Raw genomic sequence first — 19,739 nt, 5'->3', positions numbered from 1 at the left:
CTCGAAAACATCTGAAGCAAGGACAGCTGTGGAAGCAACTACTTAAGGAACATCCGCAACACACGAAATGAAAAGCCTTTTGAAGCCGGTGGAAATATATAGCGCAATATTGAATACTAAGAGGCTCTTCTTGGGGGCTACAGAAGTAATGCAAATTGAACACTGATAGGAAACAGCAGGAGGACACCAAGATTTAAGCAGCCTGAGGGCCATAAAATTTAGTTACAACAACCCTGCCCAGCTCAGCCTGACAGTGACGTGTGGGGAACTAGTTAAGAAGCGGTGTGTGTGAAAATAATGCAGAATGCCAGTATAAAGAGGAAATGAAAAGCTTTCGCTTCCAGAATGTCTTGTTAATTTGCTTTTTACATGACTCAAGTGGTTCTTTCTCTTTGCTTAGACAAGTTTTCCACATCGGTGCTAGACCTCTCACCAGATTCAACATGGTGGCAAAGGAAGGATGCAGTGGTGAATAGGACAGAGAAGGAAGTGGGTGGGGAGGTGGCAGATGTTGAGCAAGAGTGGATATTTGCAACAAATCCATTCCTTGATTCAAGGTGGTATTTCAGAATGCCCAGAGCCAATCCTAGGCTACCCCATCACAAGGTCTACCCTCAAGAGGAAGGACTAGGGAGGTTTCTAGAAGGAAGAACGGGAGCTGTTTTGTGGGTGTATGTCAGAAAAGAACCTGAATACCAAACTGCAGTTTATTTTACACTCAGATTTTTATTCTGAAAGAACTTCAGACAATGAATCTGGACACTTTCCAAGCTAGCCAAAGACACTGATAAGCCCCCCCCCCCCAATGTCTGCAAGTTCCAAGAACTGGCCCCCGATTTCAGACCTCAGTTGCATACAAACACAATGATTTAAAACACATCCCCACATCACTCCCAAAGGATCCTGGCAGTGGCGAAGCAACATGCTGCAACCCCTGGAGCGGAGAACAGGCGGGGGCATGGCTGGCATGCGGCGCTGGGGCATGGCGCGTCACCCATGGGGGCGTGGCGCACGTCCTGGGGTTGCGCTTCCTGGGTGGGTGGCTGCAATGGCACCCTTTCCTCAAATGGTACCTGGGGCAGTGCACTTCCCCTTCATACGCCAGTGGATCCTGGCAACTGCAGTCTGCCCTTTATAGAGCTCTGTGTAGGGGTCTCTTTAACAACTCTCAGCACCCTTAAAAAACTAAACTTCCCATAATTCTTTGGGGGAAGCCATGATTCTCTAAAGTGGTATCATAGTTATTTAAATGCATAGTGTAGATGTTGCTGCAGTAGTGAGGTGAGTGTAAAAGATTTCATTTTTACTACATATAACAAACAGGAACTGTGTTCACACAGTTGGCTAACTATCACAACTTTTCCCCTTCAAAATAAGGTTATAAGAAACTGCATTATAAAAAAGAAATAGAAACAACATTCCAGTACAATAATTGTTGTGTTTAAAAGCATCCCTTGTTCATAACTGACACCTCATAGGGATGATGATGAAATAAAAATGAAGTTTTACTACATAACTCATCCTGGATCACCACAAATCTTTCCATTCAAATTGTTTGCTTAATGCTGTCTTTAGAATAGTTGCCCAAGGTAATGGAAATTAGCCAAATTTGCTACGCATTTGAATCTTATGTTTCATTTTTGTTTGTACATGATAAATCAAAGAGTAGGCACCTGTGCAATCAAAACACTGTTAAATTCCTTTGAACTTCTTTAATTTGAGTTTCATGCAGCACACTTGTTTGAAATGTTCAATAACTTCCTGACTAATTGCTTGTTTAAACCAACTTTATCTGTGAAGCAATCTGCTATAACAGATAAAATATAGACCACTCTGAATCTCTCTCTCTCTCTCTCTCTCTCTGTGTGTGTGTGTGTGTGTGTGTGTGTATGTTTTGAGTGTGAGTGACATTTATGATTAATACAAAAGTAATTTGTTGGGATCAAATAAGAAATGTCTATTGTGTAATTTGTGGAAATGATTAGCTTGGGTCATTAATCAAGACATCCTTTTCCCTCCTTAATTTTATGCCAGATGAATGAGCAAATAAGCAGATGACTATGTGGCTCAAGTATTCTTTCCCGGGTAAATGCTTCACTTTTCTAATGTGAAAGCTCTGTGATGTGTTTTTCATCTTCAATTTTTTAGTTTCAGGCTTGCGGGTAACAAATTCTTCAAATTGAAGGTAGTGGTGGTGGGGTGAACACAATGTATCTAAATTCTTCAAATCACAAACTCTGCAGTGGCTAAAACCTTCTTGTACATCCGTTGTGGAAGATTGATGCCACTGAAATAACACACACACACACACACACACACACACACACACACACACACTGTATTTATTTGGTTTTTCAGATTAAAATTTTACAGTCACATATCGAACATACATCAAACAAGAGTCCAAGGAATCTCTTGAACTTCCCTCCTCCCCTTTGTGGGTCCCATTGATAATCCAAATCTTTTACATCTCCATTGTGTCCAAAATTCACCATTAAGCTACAAGTGATATTCCAATCCTACTAACGATTTTAACTGTTTACAATGGTTTTTAAGGTAAGTTATAAATTTTCCCCATTCATTAAAATTTTGGTCTTCCTGATTTCTGATTCTTCCAGTCATTTTAGCCATTCTTCTCTGCTGGGGACTTTATCTTCTTTCCATCTTCGGGCCAATAACACTGAAATAGCACTTCAAATGAGCAGTATACTAATATTGCGAGTCCAGGTGCAGGAAGCAGGTGACCTTGTGAGTGACCACCTCAGGTAGAAACAAGGCTTAGGACACCAGTATTGGGTAGAAATAGGTCACAGCTTTTATTGATTACAGATGTAAGCAAGCTTTTGGCAAAGGCAGTGGGCATGCACCAGGTATCAAGCTACCCACGTGTTGGTTGGTTGGGTCAACCCTGTGCAGAGGGTCACCCAGAAAAGAACACCAAACTGGGTTGAGCCCAACAGGCTCTTGGAAATGTGCTATGGCCCATCACACCTGTGTGGACTCCTGGATAGTGACATCCCTTCCCATACCCCTTTAGAAGGTTACCCAATAGGCTAAATATGCATCCCAGTGCTTTATCCACCCAAAGTTGTGACAATATAAAATAACTGGGTAGATGTGAATGCCATCACATGCCATGGTCTGCCATCACAGCTCCGTCCCTCTTTGCTCTTGATCGCCCAATTCAAATAGGTTTTCGTGCCATACTGGGTGACCACTGCGGGAGCCAGAGTACACACATTTCAATAAATGGGTAAAACAGTCCTTTTTAACCAGGCCTTTGGTTGATTTGATTGACATCCTATGCCCTTTTAAAATATGTGTGGGGGGTGTTATTGGGTTGTTGTTGTTTTTATTTTGATTATGTATTTTGTGGTTTTATATTCAGATTTGTTTCTGTGAACCGCCCAGTATAGGGTAGAATAATTAATTAATTAAAGGGCTGGAGATGGTAGGTTGCTTCCAAGCTGACAAAATCCCTCCCAGTTCCTAAAGATATCAAGAGCTGGGATTCTGGGTTAAACAAACAATGCCAACTCCTGATTTCTGATCAATTAAAGTCTGCCTTGTAACCCAGTTATGTCCCCAAATGATAAAATAACGGTCCAATCCTAGGAAAACCTACCCTGGAGTAAGCCCCATTGAATACTGTGGGACACGTGCATGGAACTGTGTTGCAAAATATTTTCTAATTATTTTTCTTGATATATATATATTTCCAATATTTCCAACCGTTATCGAAAAGGGCCATCTACTCATTCTGCAACTCCCTCTGTTCAGTTTTGTTTTTGAGTAAGTAATGTGAACCCTGATGGACAGCACCTACTTTCAACGTTTAATAAATCTAGCTTAAGCGATCCAATAAAATCCTAGCCTCCCTGCCGAGAGTGAGGCCCATTATTTGTTAATGGTGCAGTTCACTTGTAGCCTTGAAATAATAAGGAGGGAGCACAAACCACATTCTTTTTCACAGCGGTGTGCTTTCATTCTAAGTCCTGTGCTTCTGTTCTTGTCTCTAAGGCAATGGGTGTTCCTCATGCACTGTCCATTACTTAAATGACAGTGAATTTTCCCAGTGTGAAGGCTAGCAAGGGAGCAGCAATGTATAGAATGTGATGTCGTATCTCCTCCCGGCTACAACCTTTGTGGATGGGTAAAAAAAATGGCAAGGAAAGAGAGCCGGAGGAAACATTAAGAATAATTATCTCATGCCTTTATTCGATGAAAATGCATTGCCCATGATCTTTACTGCTTTGTGTGCTCTGGATTGAGACCCACAATCAACTTAGACATGGGGAAGCCAACATGACAGTTGTCGTTGGGCTGATGGGAATTGTAGTCCCTCAAGTCAGCAAGTCAGGGATGATGGGTTGTGGAATCTAAGAACATCTGGAGGTAAGGAAAGGCCTTTCTGCATCCAGCCAGGGCTGAAAGCTATTGAAATCCACTGGGGACCTTCTCTATTGTCTCTTCTGTGACTGCTAAAGATGTTCCTCTTTCAATGAGACTTCTAATGGAGATCTTTACCCTAGCTGGCATCTGTATTGGATTGGGATAGATTTTGTGTGGTGATGTTGCTTTAAACTGTGTGTGTGTGTGTGTATGTGCGCACGCGCGCGCGCGCGCACACACACACACACACATATAGGATGTGCCCAAAATTTGGTTGTGTCTCAAACCGTGAGCCAAATCAAGCCTATTTGCAGGGCTTTGGGTGTAAGTTGAGTCGGACTGAGCTGAGACATGGATAGCTGTGGGTCAGGTTCAGGTTGGATGGCCCAGAATGGTCCAGATCTGCCAGAGTCAATGAAACTCAAATATACTGCCCTGAGTCACTTGGTTACAAATAGGATAGATTTGCATAATCTATAACAGAAGCACACATGGCAAGTGTATGATGTTAATCAAGTACTGAATGGTGTCAAGCATAAACCGAAATATTCATCGAAAGGCCCGAAATACTTTCTTGATACAATGCTACTCAGTGACATTAGGAAGAATAATGCTAGTTCTCACATGGAAGGAAATCAGAGGCAATATTCCGGGACCGAGCCAATGCCTTCACTTTCTTTCCTTGCATTTCAGAAATTATAAACTTCTGTTTCTGTGACAGGGACACTGAGCAATTGTTGAACATGCCATTCCAAAGACAGAAGTATTAAAAGTGAAGGAGTCTGTGGATAACTCTTTTTTTCTGCCCGGTGCTAAAGCTATTTTTAGATGCTACGTTGGCAAGATAGATTACATCTCTTCTAACAGTAATTTACCTTCTAAAAGTAACAATATTTTATTAACCATAAGCCATTCAATTATTAATTTTAGTGGCCAGGAGTCAGCAGTATAAATGGTTAGGTTCCAGCTGCAACCTTTTTTATTGCCACCCAGACATAATGCTTTCCCCACACCTGCAGAAATTCACCCTCTCTTTATAAAGTAGCACAAAACGAGAACCACAACCAACCAACTAACCATTCCTATCCTAATTTTAGCATCCTATCTAGTGGCTCAGAGCAGCCTTTCACTTAAGTGTTTACTTGGTAGTGTAGATTAAATTTATTAACGGCTCGATGTTAACAACAGTTGCTTCAAAGGTTATACAGTATATTTTACAGGAGAAAAGTGAGTGGTAAATACACAATCCCGGAGGAGTAAAATATGTTCAGTTTCTGTTAATTGGTTCTCGTGGGAAACTTGCAGATTCTAGCTTCACCAATTAACTCAAGCTGGTGTCAATTTACTCTTGGCAGAAAGCCCAGGTCTGCTTGACCTAGAAACTACTCACTCTGATTGGTTAACGAGCAGCACTCAACTCTGTTATCAAGGGATTGTTAGCACAGTTTGGTGTGAGGTGTGTTAGGAGTTAGAAGTGCTGTGTATGGTTATGAGAGAGAGAGAGAAAGAAAGAGAGGATTTATTTTGCTTTTATTTGTATGCAGAAACTCTGCTGGTTTTATTTTTTCCTTTTAATAAATCCTGTAAATAGTTACTCTGAGTCTAGCTGACTAGTCATTACTGCCGCAATTAGCTTCTTCGCTGTGCAGGAAAACTCTGCTACGTTTGGGCTAAAGCCAATAGGGCTATGCCTGACACTTCAAAGTTCCATGAGGTTATGGGCATTGTGCTGCCAGCCTGAGTTGCGGTGGTGTCAGCATCAACGGCGTTGGTTCCAGTAGTTCCAGAGGTTGTTGTTCCTGGCTGGTTCCTGACCGTGGTGAGCTGGTGACGCAGCGGACAGAAGGACAACAGCTGCAGCGTGTGAGTGCTGGGTGCTGTGGTTCCTGTTTTCTCTCTCGGTGGTCGTGAGTAGCTGGTTCCGGGTTCCAGGGACATCGCTCTCAAGATGGCCTCACAACCAGGTCAGATGGCTTTTGAGCGTCTGAATGACTCCAATTACTTGCTGTGGTCGGAACGCATGCAGGCAGTGCTGCAGAGGGATCGTCTCTGGCAAGTGGTGAGTAAGTTTCCTACGAAGCCTGATGATGAAGACCTCGATAAAGACCAAAGAGCAAGGGCCACAATTGTCTTGGGGCTGGAAGATTCCCAGTTGCCATATGTGAGGGGAATCAAGACAGCTAGAGGTGTGTGGCAAGCACTTAAAGAACTCCATGTGCGTGAGACAGCGGTTTCCAAGCTGTTCATTCGCAAGGCATTGTACAAGGCAATGTTACAGCCTGGGGTTACAATGCAGGAACACCTACACAGTTTACAGTTAAAGTTTTCTGCGCTACAGGAAAGAGACTGTGCATTAGACCAGCAGGAGAAGGTGGCTATTATTTTGAGTTCTCTCCCGGAAAGCTGGGATAATTTAGTTTTGTCTCTAGAAGGCATACAGGAGCGTGATTTATCAGTCAGTTACGTTACTGGGCGTTTGATTGAAGAATGGCAGAAGAGGCAAGAAAGGTCGTTGGCTGCAGAGGCTTCTACAGGTGGACGGTTTGGAAGGAGTTCTCATGCCGTGCCAGAGGTGAAGCAAAAGCAGCGTACTGGTGAGGAGTCAGCGTTTGCTGTTAGGCGTTGTTTCCGATGTGGGTCTTCAGCGCATCTAAAACGACAATGTCCGGAGTTGGTCAAGTCTCAGTTGCCGGTGCAGGAGCAGAGACGAGATCAGCAGCAGCAGCAGCAGCAGCAGCAGCAGCGTAAAAAGAAATTCTTCAAACGAAAACAGTCGGCTCAGCTGGTGACCGGCGAGGTCAAGATTGCTGATGAGAAACAAGCGGTCTGGGTGGTCGATTCGGGAGCATCTCGCCACATCGTAAATTCAGATGAATTGTTTGTTTCCAAGAACTCTGCACAGCGCAGCCAGGTGGCTCTAGCAGACGGAAGTACTTCCGAAGTGATTTCGGGGGGTGCAGTTTTTGTTCCTTGTCTTCGTGAATGCCTGCAAAATGTACTTTGTGTGCCGTCATTAAGGAGCAATCTGATGTCTGTAGATTGTTTGCTAAAAGCTGGGTTTAAAGTGTATTTTGAAGGAGACAGTTGCATTATTAAGAAGGCTGGTGAGATTTTAGGCACTGCTAAGTCAGAGGGAGGCTTGTTTTGGCTTAAAGCAGGATCTCAAGTTGCAGCAGTAGTCAGTAAATCTCAGCCTGCAGTGAATAACAAAGCTATACATGACAACTGTGTGCACTTATTGCATAGGAAAATGGGGCATGCTTGCTGGAAAAGTGTACTAAAAATGTCTGAATTGGCTGATGGGGGTAATTTAAAGAGTTGTAACAAGTACCTTGATTGTAATGTGTGTAAAAAGGTTAAAACCCACAGAGTCTCTTACCCCAGAAGTGACAGAGTTAGTGAGTCACCGCTACAGCTGGTTCACATGGACGTAATTGGTCCATTTGCTGTAAGCAGGGGTGGATCGCGCTTTTCACTAACAATTGTGGATGACGCCACGCGTTATTCTTGGGTTTTTCCCATGAAGAATAAGGGTGACGTGTTCACTAAGTTTAAAGGCTGGGTGGCATCTGTGGAAAGATTTCTGTCCATTAAACTCAGAAGGATTCAGACGGACAGAGGTGGCGAATTTATGTCAAATGCCTTTAAAGATTGGTTACAAAAGCGTGGCATTGGGCATAGAAAAACGAACGTTTTTTCCCCAGAGGAGAATGGCGTTGCAGAGCGAAAAAACAGATCTTTACAAGATATGATGTTTGCCATGCTTGATGATGCTGATTTACCCATGTCTTATTGGGGGGAGAGCATGCTCACCGCGTGTTATCTCCAAAATAGGCTCTTTCATCAAACAATAGGTACAACCCCATACTTTAAATTGTTTCAGAAAAAACCTAAAATTGACCATTTGCATGTGTTTGGATCAAAAGCCTGGGTATTAATTCCGAAACCAATGAGAAAGAAGGGAGATCCTAAGACCAAACAGTTAGTGTTTGTGGGTTACCAGGAGCTGGGAAAAGGTTTCCGCTTTGCTGAAGGGACAAATGGCATTGTGATCTCCAGGAATGCCAGTTTTTGTGAACATAGTGGCTGGGAGAGACTACATGCCAATACTGAGGTTTGGTTTGAACCTTCCCAGGAGCTTCATGACTCTGAAGGTAGACACAGAGAATCAGAGTCTGAGGGGGAGGAAAGTTCAGATAAGAGCTCTCAAGAAAGTGGAGTTAGCCAGATACCAGTTGCTAAGCAACAAAAGAGAGGTCGTAGTTCTGAGGAGGAAAGTGGGTCAGAAGAAAAATTTTCTCCCAGAAGATCTAAAAGACAAAACAAAGGAGTGCCTCCGGTGCGTTTTTCCCCAGATACTGCAAATGTGTTTAGTGTAAGTGCAGAACCCAAGAGTTTTCAGGAGGTGCTAAAGTTACCAAAAGAGGAGGCAGAGCTCTGGAAACAGGCAATGGAGGAAGAGATGTCCTCTCTGAATGAGCACAAGGTTTTTACACCAGTGGCAGCGCCTGAGGGGGCAAAGATTGTAGGCTGCAGGTGGGTGTACAAACTTAAACCTCTGGTGACAGGAGAGTACAAATACAAAGCTCGTTTAGTGGCTCAAGGATATTCTCAGAGGCCTGGAAAAGATTATGACGAGACTTTTTCCCCTACTGCTAAGGGGGACAGTGTAAGGCTGATTTTAACGCTTGGAGCAAAGAGAAAACTCCTGTTAAACCATTTTGATATCCAGACTGCATATTTGCATGCATCAATATCAGAAGACCTGTATCTAGCTGAACCGCCTGGTTATGAGACAGGTTCAAATAGAGTGTTGAAATTAAACAAAGCTCTATATGGTCTCAAACAGGCTGCAAGATCTTGGAACAAGTGTTTCCACGAGGCCTTAGTGTCATTTGGTTTCAAACAGAGTACAGCTGACAATTGTGTTTATGTACGTGGTACAGGCAGTGATCAAGAGTTTTGTCTGATTTATGTAGATGATGTATTGTATGCCTGCAAAACAGATAAACAAACTAAAAGGTTTGCCAAGCAATTGTCCAGTAAGTTCAAAGTGAAAGACTTAGGCCCGGTTAGGACATATCTAGGGTTGGAAGTGTGCTGGGCCCAAGATGGCAGCTGCCTAATTAGTCAGCAGAACAAAGTTAAGCAACTACTGACTACATACAGGATGCAGGATTGCAAAGGGGCAGCGGTGCCTATGGATCCAGGTTTCATAAAAACACTTCATATAGATGAGAGTCCTGAATTTGAACATCCTGATGTATATCACTCTGTAATTGGAAGTTTATTGTATATAGCACAGTGGTCCAGACCTGATATTAGCTATGCAGTAGGCATATTAAGTAGATTGGTCTCAAAACCCACACTAAATGCCTGGAAAGGGGTAAAACAAGTTCTGAGATACCTCAAACAGACAATTGGCTATATGTTACAATTAAATTCTTCCGAGGACGAAATGTTGAGTTGCTACTGTGATAGTGACTGGGGAAATTTGCCGGATAGAAAATCTGTCACAGGACTAGTCATAATGGTCGGTGGAGCTTTAATCAGCTGGCGGTCACGCAAGCAAGACATTGTAAGTGTGTCATCAACGGAATCAGAGTACGCCGCATTGAGTGAATTGTGCAACGAGGTGATTTATTTCAAGCATTTGTTAGCAGATTTAAATGTAAATTGTGGAGAACCAGTACGAGTTTACATTGATAATCAAGCTTGTATAACCTTAAGTAAAACAGAGGGTTTCAAATCGCGTTCCAAACATATCTCTGTAAAATACCAAAATGTACGTTGCTGTGTACAAGACAATGTAATCACCTGTACTTATGTGTCAAGTGAAGAAAATGTAGCAGATGTGTTAACCAAACCATTGGCGAAGATAAAGAACAAGCGAATGTGCAAGGGTTTAGGTTTGCTGGAAAAATGATCTCCTACATAGGTGTATTTGATGTTAATTGTTCAGCAGAATCTGTGAGGGGGTGTTCAGTTTCTGTTAATTGGTTCTCGTGGGAAACTTGCAGATTCTAGCTTCACCAATTAACTCAAGCTGGTGTCAATTTACTCTTGGCAGAAAGCCCAGGTCTGCTTGACCTAGAAACTACTCACTCTGATTGGTTAACGAGCAGCACTCAACTCTGTTATCAAGGGATTGTTAGCACAGTTTGGTGTGAGGTGTGTTAGGAGTTAGAAGTGCTGTGTATGGTTATGAGAGAGAGAGAGAAAGAAAGAGAGGATTTATTTTGCTTTTATTTGTATGCAGAAACTCTGCTGGTTTTATTTTTTCCTTTTAATAAATCCTGTAAATAGTTACTCTGAGTCTAGCTGACTAGTCATTACTGCCGCAATTAGCTTCTTCGCTGTGCAGGAAAACTCTGCTACGTTTGGGCTAAAGCCAATAGGGCTATGCCTGACACTTCAAAGTTCCATGAAAATATTGCTGTTGTGCACTAAAGCAGGCCTACACTGCTTGTGCTACTATCATGCTCATTGTGGCCTACTAAAGACTCTCCTCCCTGAAAGAGAGGGGAGGGGTTGTGGTCGGGAGCCCGAGCTCCGCCTAGCAGGGGGCGTGGCCCCCTGCCTCCAGCTTACCTGGCTGGCGCTCACGCCCCCTCGGTGGCCACCCAACCAGGTGCCGTTGAGGGGGCGTGTTCAGCAGCCTTTTGCTGCAGCGACAGCCTTTCCCCGGCCTCATTCTTCGTCGTCGCCTCCTCGGGAAGTCACCCACCCTCCACTCCCTTTAGTTAGGGCTTAGGTCATTGGCCTTGCTATGGACCTTAGGTTGGTTGCCCCGGTTGCCTGGGGGGCCTGGTAGGAGTTTTTCCACTTGGCACTAGGCTATTTGGTTTTTTCGCCTACCTCGTAGCAATCGTCACAACTTTCGTGGTATTGGTGGGTAGGTTAGGCATTGGAATAATGTGTTGTGGTGTGTCGAAGTGCTAGGTGTGGCCATCACCTATGCCTTCAATTTTTTAGGGGTATTCCGTTAAAGGAATCTGGGGGTCGTGTATCCGTCCGATGCCTGCTTGGCGGGAGGCCTTGGCACGACCCTCGGTGACAACAGGGGTGAGCTTAGAGTCGGATTAGCATCGACAGGCTCCACCTACTGGTGAATAACCCATCGTCCAATGCCTAAGCCAATACCTTTTCCATTGCTGTAACCAATAAAGTTGTGGCCTTTTCTTGCCCATTAACCATATATCACGTGTCCTTGTGTCTTTATTTCATCACACGGGGGTCGGGTCCTTGAACCACAATCACATGTTGTTTGTAATCTTACCACTGTTAGGCATGCTTTGATCGTATCCAGGCTAGACTGCCACAATAGTGGAAGCCAGTGTGGTACCGTGGTTGGAATGCTGGACATGGACAAGGGAGATCAAGGTTTGACTCCCTGCTCAACCATGAAGCTGACTGGGTGACCTTGAACCCATCAGTTCAGCCTGTCCTACCCTACAGGGTTGTTGTGGGAGATTAAATGAGGAGGGGGAAGAACCATGTATCTTGCCTTGAGCTCTTTGGAGGGAAAGGTGGGGTATAAGTAGGATGGATGGATGGATGGATGGATGGATGGATGGATGGATGGATGGTTGAACACTGCATGGGACTTCCTTTAAAACTTTTCAGAAGCTACAACTGGTGCAGAATGCAATGTGGAGGGACCAATGTCAGGCGACAGCTGTGGGAGCATATTGCCCTTTATTTTGTGAACTGCATTGGCTCTTTTTAGCCTACAGATTTCTGGAAGATGGGCACAAATATTTCTCGATCCACAGAAAAAGAGTTTAAATTCTTCATGCAGTAAGAGGCAGGATACTTCATAAAAGAGGGGAGTGTTGGGGTTCTGAGAAGTCTATAAGCAGCCTCATAAAAGATTGGAAGGCCCAGAGGGGTGGAAAATCTCAATGGAGAGTTTGTTCTCTAGTTTACTAGTTTGCTCACTGGTAAAATGAGCAAAATGGGAGCAGGAAGCTAACCTGTTCTCTGGATGTTACTGGACTACAGCTCCCATCATTCCTAACCACTGGGCAAGAGAAAAGGTTGTGGTTGTGGGAAGAGGGTGAGCTCTCTCTGCTTATGTATATGCATATGCATTGGAAGCTATAGAAACATCAGTGATAGAAAGTACTTCCCCCTCCATTCAGTTGTGACTATTAATAGGTATTATTCATACACTTCAGCCTTTTCATATTTAATAACAGCTCCTTCTTTTACCAAATCTATTTTAAAACCAGAAATTGATCTGAATGGAAGAGTAGTGGGTGTCATAATGCAAATAGTGGATTAGAAATCTTGCATATTCACCATCATTCCATATCTTTCCAGAAGAGTAGGTTTTGATTAGCCTCAGAAAATGAAATGGGAAGCATTTCATGAATTTCTTAAAAAAATAAAATAAAATAAAAGTGTGAGTGGCATCATACCCAATTGCTCGCTTTGTATTTTTTCCTCCTGCTCATCTATACAGCTATAATTACAGATTCATTGCAAAACTGTGATGTCAGTCCTCATTACTCTTTAAATCTCTAATCATAAGCATAAGTAGTTTAAAAACTTCATCTGAATGAGAGGTTGGTATTTTTCCAAGAAGGAAAGATCTGTGGCTCAACTCTGCAGTGGTTTATTGACAACAATTTTGTCCAAGAAAAAAAAGATGTGTAAAGAAACCCCCCAAAACTTTGCAAAGGGAAAGATCCATTTTAGTGCAATTAAAGTTGAATTTATTGGTGGGTGTGATAGCCATTACAGTCATACCTTGTGTTGTGTTAGGTTCATGTTGCGTCCTTTCGGCTTGCGTATACTTCCGGATTTCACCGTGCATGTGTGTGCGGAAGCATTCTGCACATGTGCAGAGGCGCTCTATCGAGCTCCGTGCTTGCACAGAAGCACCACTCTAGTTGCGGACTTTTTGGGGTGCAAATGGCACCCCGGAATGGATCGTGTTCTCAACTGGAGTTACCACTGTAATTGTGCAGCCTTAGGAACAAGAAAAAGTAATAATGTTTCAACAACTGAAGTTGTTGAAGTTTCATCAAAACTTGACTGAGTCTAAGGCTGCAAATGTTTAAAGCACATTCCCTGTTGCAGGAATCCCAGGAACTGTAGTTTACACAGCTACAATTCCCAGCACCATTAACAAACTTGGTGGACTCTTGTTAGGAGGAATATATGGTACTTTAAAAGTATGATGTGTGAGATCAGAACTGAGAAGAAACCACATTATTAAAGTGTTTGAAATCAGTCTCTGAAGCTCAAACACAACAACCCCAAACTAAGCAGGCTTTTTATTTATTTATTGACTGAAGTATTTGTAATCTGTACTTGCATGTGGTATACAACGTACAACAATATATTAATAAGATCCATTTTAAAAAACCCCAGTGAAAATGTCAGTGAGAACATTAGTGAAAACACTGATAAACCATCAGTAAATACTGGCTGGTTTAAAGGGGGGGGGGGCACATTGAAAAGACCTGTCTAAACAATATAGCTTTCAGAAGATAATGTAAAACAAGGCAGTGGTGATTCCTCCTGAACCTCTGCTAGTAGGCAACAACGAGTGTGGGTGGGTGGGGGTGTCAGATCAACTTTTCCCAATAGTTGAAGTGGGAATCAGAGGCTTGGGGCGGGGGAAGGGGCCTGCTCTAAATCACAGAGGTTGGGGCAAAGACTAAGAGACTGCAGAGGGCAGTCCCCACCATTTTCTCCCTAGGGGTTGGATGAGACCAGCAGCACACTCAATTCACCTAGAGGCTGCTGTGGATGTGGCATAGGTTAGAGGAGGGCTTGCTGAGAAGGTTGGGGAGGTGGCTCAGATCTGGTCTCCAAGGAGCGTACAGCTGCTGTTGATGCTACTGTGGCAGCAGTGGGTGAGGCATGCCCTAGAAGCCAGACCTGCTGCCCCTATGGATTCTGTAGCCCAAAGCAGTTGCTTCACCTTGCCTCATGGGTGGGCCAGCCCAGGGGAACCACCAGATGTGCCCTATGCAAGGTTCTGAATGATTGAAGTGGAGCATGAGGTGGAGTTTGCATTGAAGTTTGGATTAACTAACTAACTCATTAATTAAAGGCATGTTTTCCTTTTTCTTCATCCAAGTAGGCTCAAAAACAAGACAGTCTTTGGTGACTGGCATAGAGTATAAAAACCACAACCAAAAGAAAAGAGGGAAGAGGAAAACAAACAAGTTCAGGCATTAGTTCAGGCATATTAGTTCTTGTCAAGGCTAGCTGGAATGGAAACAATATAGGAGAAGCCAAATGGAGCTGGTCTCTCAGCAAAGCTGATGGAGTTGTTCTGCACTCCCATCTTTCCTGCTGCTGTAGTCTGATGGGATGGCTGTTCCAGATAAGAGCGAAGAGCATAAGACGAATGTGCTGGATCAGTCCAATGGCCAATCTAGTTCAGCATCCTCTTCTCACAGTGGCCAACCTGATATCCATGCAAAACCCTTAAGCAGGAACTGAACACAAAGAGCACTCTTCCCTCGTGTGTTTTCCAGAAACTGGTATTCAGAAGCATTTCTGCCTCCCACCATGAAGACTCAGCATCTTCATGATGGACACTCAACGGAGCTGGTCTCTCAGCATAATCAGTGGAATAGTCCTGCTCTCCCTCTCTGTTGAAGCTTTTTGGATTTCCACTCCATAAACCTGGGAGACTTCATTAATTGCAGCAGAGTGGAGTTCTGATCAGGCATTCATCTCCACATATTCCCAGAATGCATTCCCAAAACACACACAGGAGGACTAGGGTCGCATGACTTAATTACGTCCTGAATATCCCCACCAGCTGCAGTCTCAGATCTTCATGTCTTAGATGAGGCCTGAAAAATATACCTGTGTGTTTAATAGAACATGCTTAGAACCCAGATGAGCACAAGCCTTGCACAATTTGGGTTCCCAATCACATCAAGGAATTTCTTTGTGTTCAACTAAACATGTGAAGGTTCTCCCTGCAGACCATGAGTAGGCAAACTAAGGCCCAGGGGCTGGATCCGGCCCAATCGCCTTCTAAATCTGGCCCGTGGACGGTCTGGGAATCAGAGTGTTATTACTTGAGTAGAATGTGCCCTTTTATTTAAAATGCATCTCTGGGTTATTTGTGGGGCATAGGAATGCGTTCTTTTTCTTCTTCTTCCAAAATATAGCCCCCCACAAGGTCTGAGGGACAGTGGATTGGCCCACAGCTGAAAATGTTTGCTGACCCCTGCTGCAGACCTTCTCACTCAACTTGCAAAATGTTGGGGGTGGGGGGAGCTAGTGCATGCTGCATTGCTCAGAAGCTCATAACTGTTTAGCAGCTCTTCTTTACAGGGTTTTGACTTCTAATCATTTCAGCTCGTACTTTCCAGAAGTTAGCCAGCAGCTTGGGAACTGCAATCTTTATACAATCTTTCACAAGTCTTTTTTTGGTGCCATCATGTAAAGCAAAATGGAAGCACCCCAAGCTAATCCAACTGTCAAGAAAAGTCCATTCCTTGCCGTTCCTCGCAGCTGGGGAAACTGGCAGCTAATCCTACAGTGATATAGCCCAAGAAAGAGTAATTGTTCAGAAGCCCAGTGGTGCCTGATAAAACAAGTGTGTGCTAATTTTGTCTCTTGGAACTGTTAGTAGATAAGGGCCAGAATGATCTGGCATCTGCTGTAGCTGTCCTGAAAAGAATTGACGGGATAGCTAGTACCTGACCTTTAACTACTGAATAAAATCTGTAACTTTAATGAGGCTGTGGATAATGCTAAATATAAAAAAGCTGAACCCATGATCTCCAAGCCCATGCCATAGTAGAAGGAAGGGCCAATGACATCCTTCCAGTTGTCATCACTGTTGCAGCCACCTGTTGAGGCTCCGGTCTCCACTGCATACTTCGTCTTCTTTTTTTAAAAGAAAATCTTTGTCTGTTTTGATAGACAGGAGGATTTATTAGGGTCCTTTAACTCTTTGTTTCTTTTGCTTCAGTTATGTACATTCCTGGCTGCCTGAGTTGTAGTTATAGCCAACCTAGAATGGCATGCATGTTCATTGCTTAAATACAAGTAATAAATGCCCTCTAGACATTGCTCTCTATTCCTGGGATCCAGCGACATTTATTTTATGCACCCTGAAAACTGAAGCCTAACTCATTTTCCAACATGCTGGGGCTTGTAGTACTAAACCACTAGATCCCAGTGTAGCTTATAATGATGGTGGATAAGCACTGCTCATGCAACCAATCCACTGGTACATATTGTTGGTTCCTCCTGTCAGAGAACAGGAAATGCTGGCAAAAATAAAGGAAGTTTGGAACTTGTGCTCCATCTCTTTGGTTCTCAAACTGCGAAGTGTTGTGCTTTTCTCTGGCTATCTCTCTAATAGTCTCCAAAAAAATCCAGGCAACAGAGGAATTATCAGGTAGGTAGGTAGGTAGGTAGGTAGGAAGGAAGGAAGGAAGGAAGGAAAATACAGACATACTTCCATATGGGAAAAACATATTTGTAAGTTATTTCATGATATAAATTATCATGATTTCCTTCACCTGAAAAACAAAGAAACTCTGTTGGTCTATGCAATGGAAAATCCACCCTACAGAGTGGGAAATAGAACTTTCATTTCTAATGTTTTTCCTTGGTCTAGATATTGTTCCTTAGACTTGCTTCAGGGTTTCAGCCCTGTTGATGTTGAAACAAGTGTCTGTAGAATCCTAGACTCATAGAACTGTAGAGTTGGATGGGACACTGAGGGTCATGTAGTCCACATTCCTGCAATGCTAAAATCTCAGCTAAAGCATCCTTGGCAGATGGCTATCCAGCCTCTACTTAAAAACCTCAAAGGAAGGAGAGTTTACTACCTTCCAAGGGAGTTCTTTCCACTGTCGAACAACTCTTAGCACCAGAAAGCTCCTCCTGATGTTTAGTCGGAATCACCTTTCTTGTAACTTGAATCCATTGCTTCAGGCCATACCTGAAAGTTTGCTCCATCTTCCATGTGACAGCCCTTAAGATATTTGAAGATGGATATTTGAAGAGATGTATTTGAAGATGGCCATCATATTCTCTTCAGTTTAAAATATTTTCTGTATTCAATTGAAAGTCTAATAAATTACAACATATATCAGAGAGGAATAGTTTCATAAAAAGAAGCAATTATGATGGAAGAAGTGGAGAAGTTGTGAACCTTTGTGGAAAGTACTGGAGAGGGGCTTCAGGCCTTCTCCAGTGGAAAGTCATTTAAGAAGCTGGATAATGTTCTATCCAAAGGTGTTACTCATGTTGATCTGTTTCTCCAATCCTCTGGAGCAGAATTTTGGGGTGCACAGGAGGCTGTAGGGTGGGGGAACCAGTAACCTCCTTGTTCTGCTCATGGAAGCTTCTGATCTGGATCAATAAGCCTTCTGCCAGGATGACAGACAGCACTGGATAGATGCCATAAGTAAAAATTCATTTAAAGCACCTTTACCAGGTATAATAAGTAGTGAACCAAATGCAGGGTTGTCTTAAGCATATGTGGTGCCAGGGTGCAAAGATCCACCCAGTGCCCCCCCCCCCAGCTTGCCCAGTCCCAGGTACACAGGAGGGCAGAGCAGGCCGGCCACCTCAGCCTCTCGCTGGCTTGGTCGCTCCAAACTCGTGGCGCAGAGCTGCCCGCAGAAGAAGAGCCCGCCACAGCACTCCAAGCGATGGGTGGGCTCTCCCCCAGACTCAACTCTCGGCCCTGGACTCTCAGCCTGGCACCCGGGTGCCCCACACCCCTAGTGCCTATGGGTAAGATGGCCCTGACCAAATGCTCATGATGTACACATTCTGAATGCCATTCTGAATATCTGCAAAAATAGGAGAAACTTGCTGTGAATCTTCTTCCCGTGTCACTGAAATCCCCTTTCTGGGATCTGAAACAATTTTAGGCAACAAAGATTCTCACCTGTAGTCACCCATATGACTGCAGTCACTACTCTCAGTACCTTCCATTCATTCACTACAGCAGTCAATATCGTGACTGTAATGCAAAAATGTTCCATAAATGTGCCAAATGAGGGGCAATTTTTGAATCCTTTTGCTATAAGCTGCTAATATTTCCACTCGCTCCATTGTGTCTCCCTCCAAAACATTAACCTCAATAGCTGGCAGTGACCTCACCACCCCTCCTCAGCTGTTCTGTTTGATGCTGTCAGGTCCACAGTCTTCAGTGTCTGGAAACTTCTCTTCTGCTTTTAATGTAGCCTTCTGTGTCTTTGTGATAGAGAGAAAAGGGTAGCAAAAGCACTGAGGCACTTGTACAGCAGAGCACTTGGGCATTTTAATAAGGAGAAAGGGAACAGCTGTAGAAAGGGCAAATAAAGATGATTTGATATTCTTATTATTTTGGTTGCTAGCATAGTAGGCAAACGAGACTAGCCATAGCTATGGAAACAGCAATTATGGGGGTGGTCTAAAAAGCCCCAATTATTTATTGAAAGTTCAGGTAAGAGTGCTACATATTTTCCCTCATGCTCAGAAGAATGGCTGGATCTTGTAAGCTATAACACGCATGCATGCATGAAAGAAAATAAAGGATGTTTGGCCTAAGGGAGGAGAAGACGAAGTATAACTGAATTGTCAGATTTTCTTTAGAGAACTGATCTGGTGAAGACTTGCCTTTTGGAGTGTCTACTCCTCTGTGGGTGTTGAATCAGTGACATTTAACACTGGATCCTGCACACAAAAGCGTGAACACTCTGATTGATCATGATAGGAATGCTTGATGAATTTGATCTTTGTCAATTCCAGCATCAGCTGATCCTAATGTGCACCTCCTTGACTAATGTACAGATTGTATATTAGTTATCCACTTGCTGTGCACAAACAAGTATTATGGCTTTAAGTGTATCCATTGTGAGCCACCTTGAGGAGCCATGTGGTGGGATTCTAGTATATCTTCTGTAAATAAATACATGAAAAAGTCTGTAGAAATTGAATAATACATGCAAGTACGTTTGCACAGAAGTGTTGGCTATCTAGCCTACTTTCCTTTCCTTGACCATCTAGGCTAGGACTGGCTTTAGACATAGTTAACTTACAGTGGTATACATGTGTACTCAGAAGTAAGCCTTTTTGTGTTTAATGGGATGGTCTAGGCTTTGGCTTAGATGTGACATTGGGGGGAAATGGGGCTCCTGTGCCTTTAACAGCTGTATGGCAGGCAGAAATTCAATAAGTTAAGCCTTTTCTAATATGGAAATACAATTATGGAAAAAAGCTTCACCATCAGTGTGCTGTCTAATTCTGTGTCATGCTATGCAGCCCATGGCAGCCATTTTGTGATGGGTACCCAGAGCACTCTATCAAAATTCAAAAGAGGTCCACTGGTCGAGAATTGTTGGCAGCCCCTGCCTTCA

The sequence above is a fragment of the Podarcis liolepis genome (assembly GCF_965112155.1).
Source record: "Podarcis liolepis genome assembly, chromosome: 12".
In the NCBI taxonomy this organism is placed as follows: Eukaryota; Metazoa; Chordata; class Lepidosauria; order Squamata; family Lacertidae; genus Podarcis; species Podarcis liolepis.
This window is presented reverse-complemented; position numbering follows the sequence as displayed.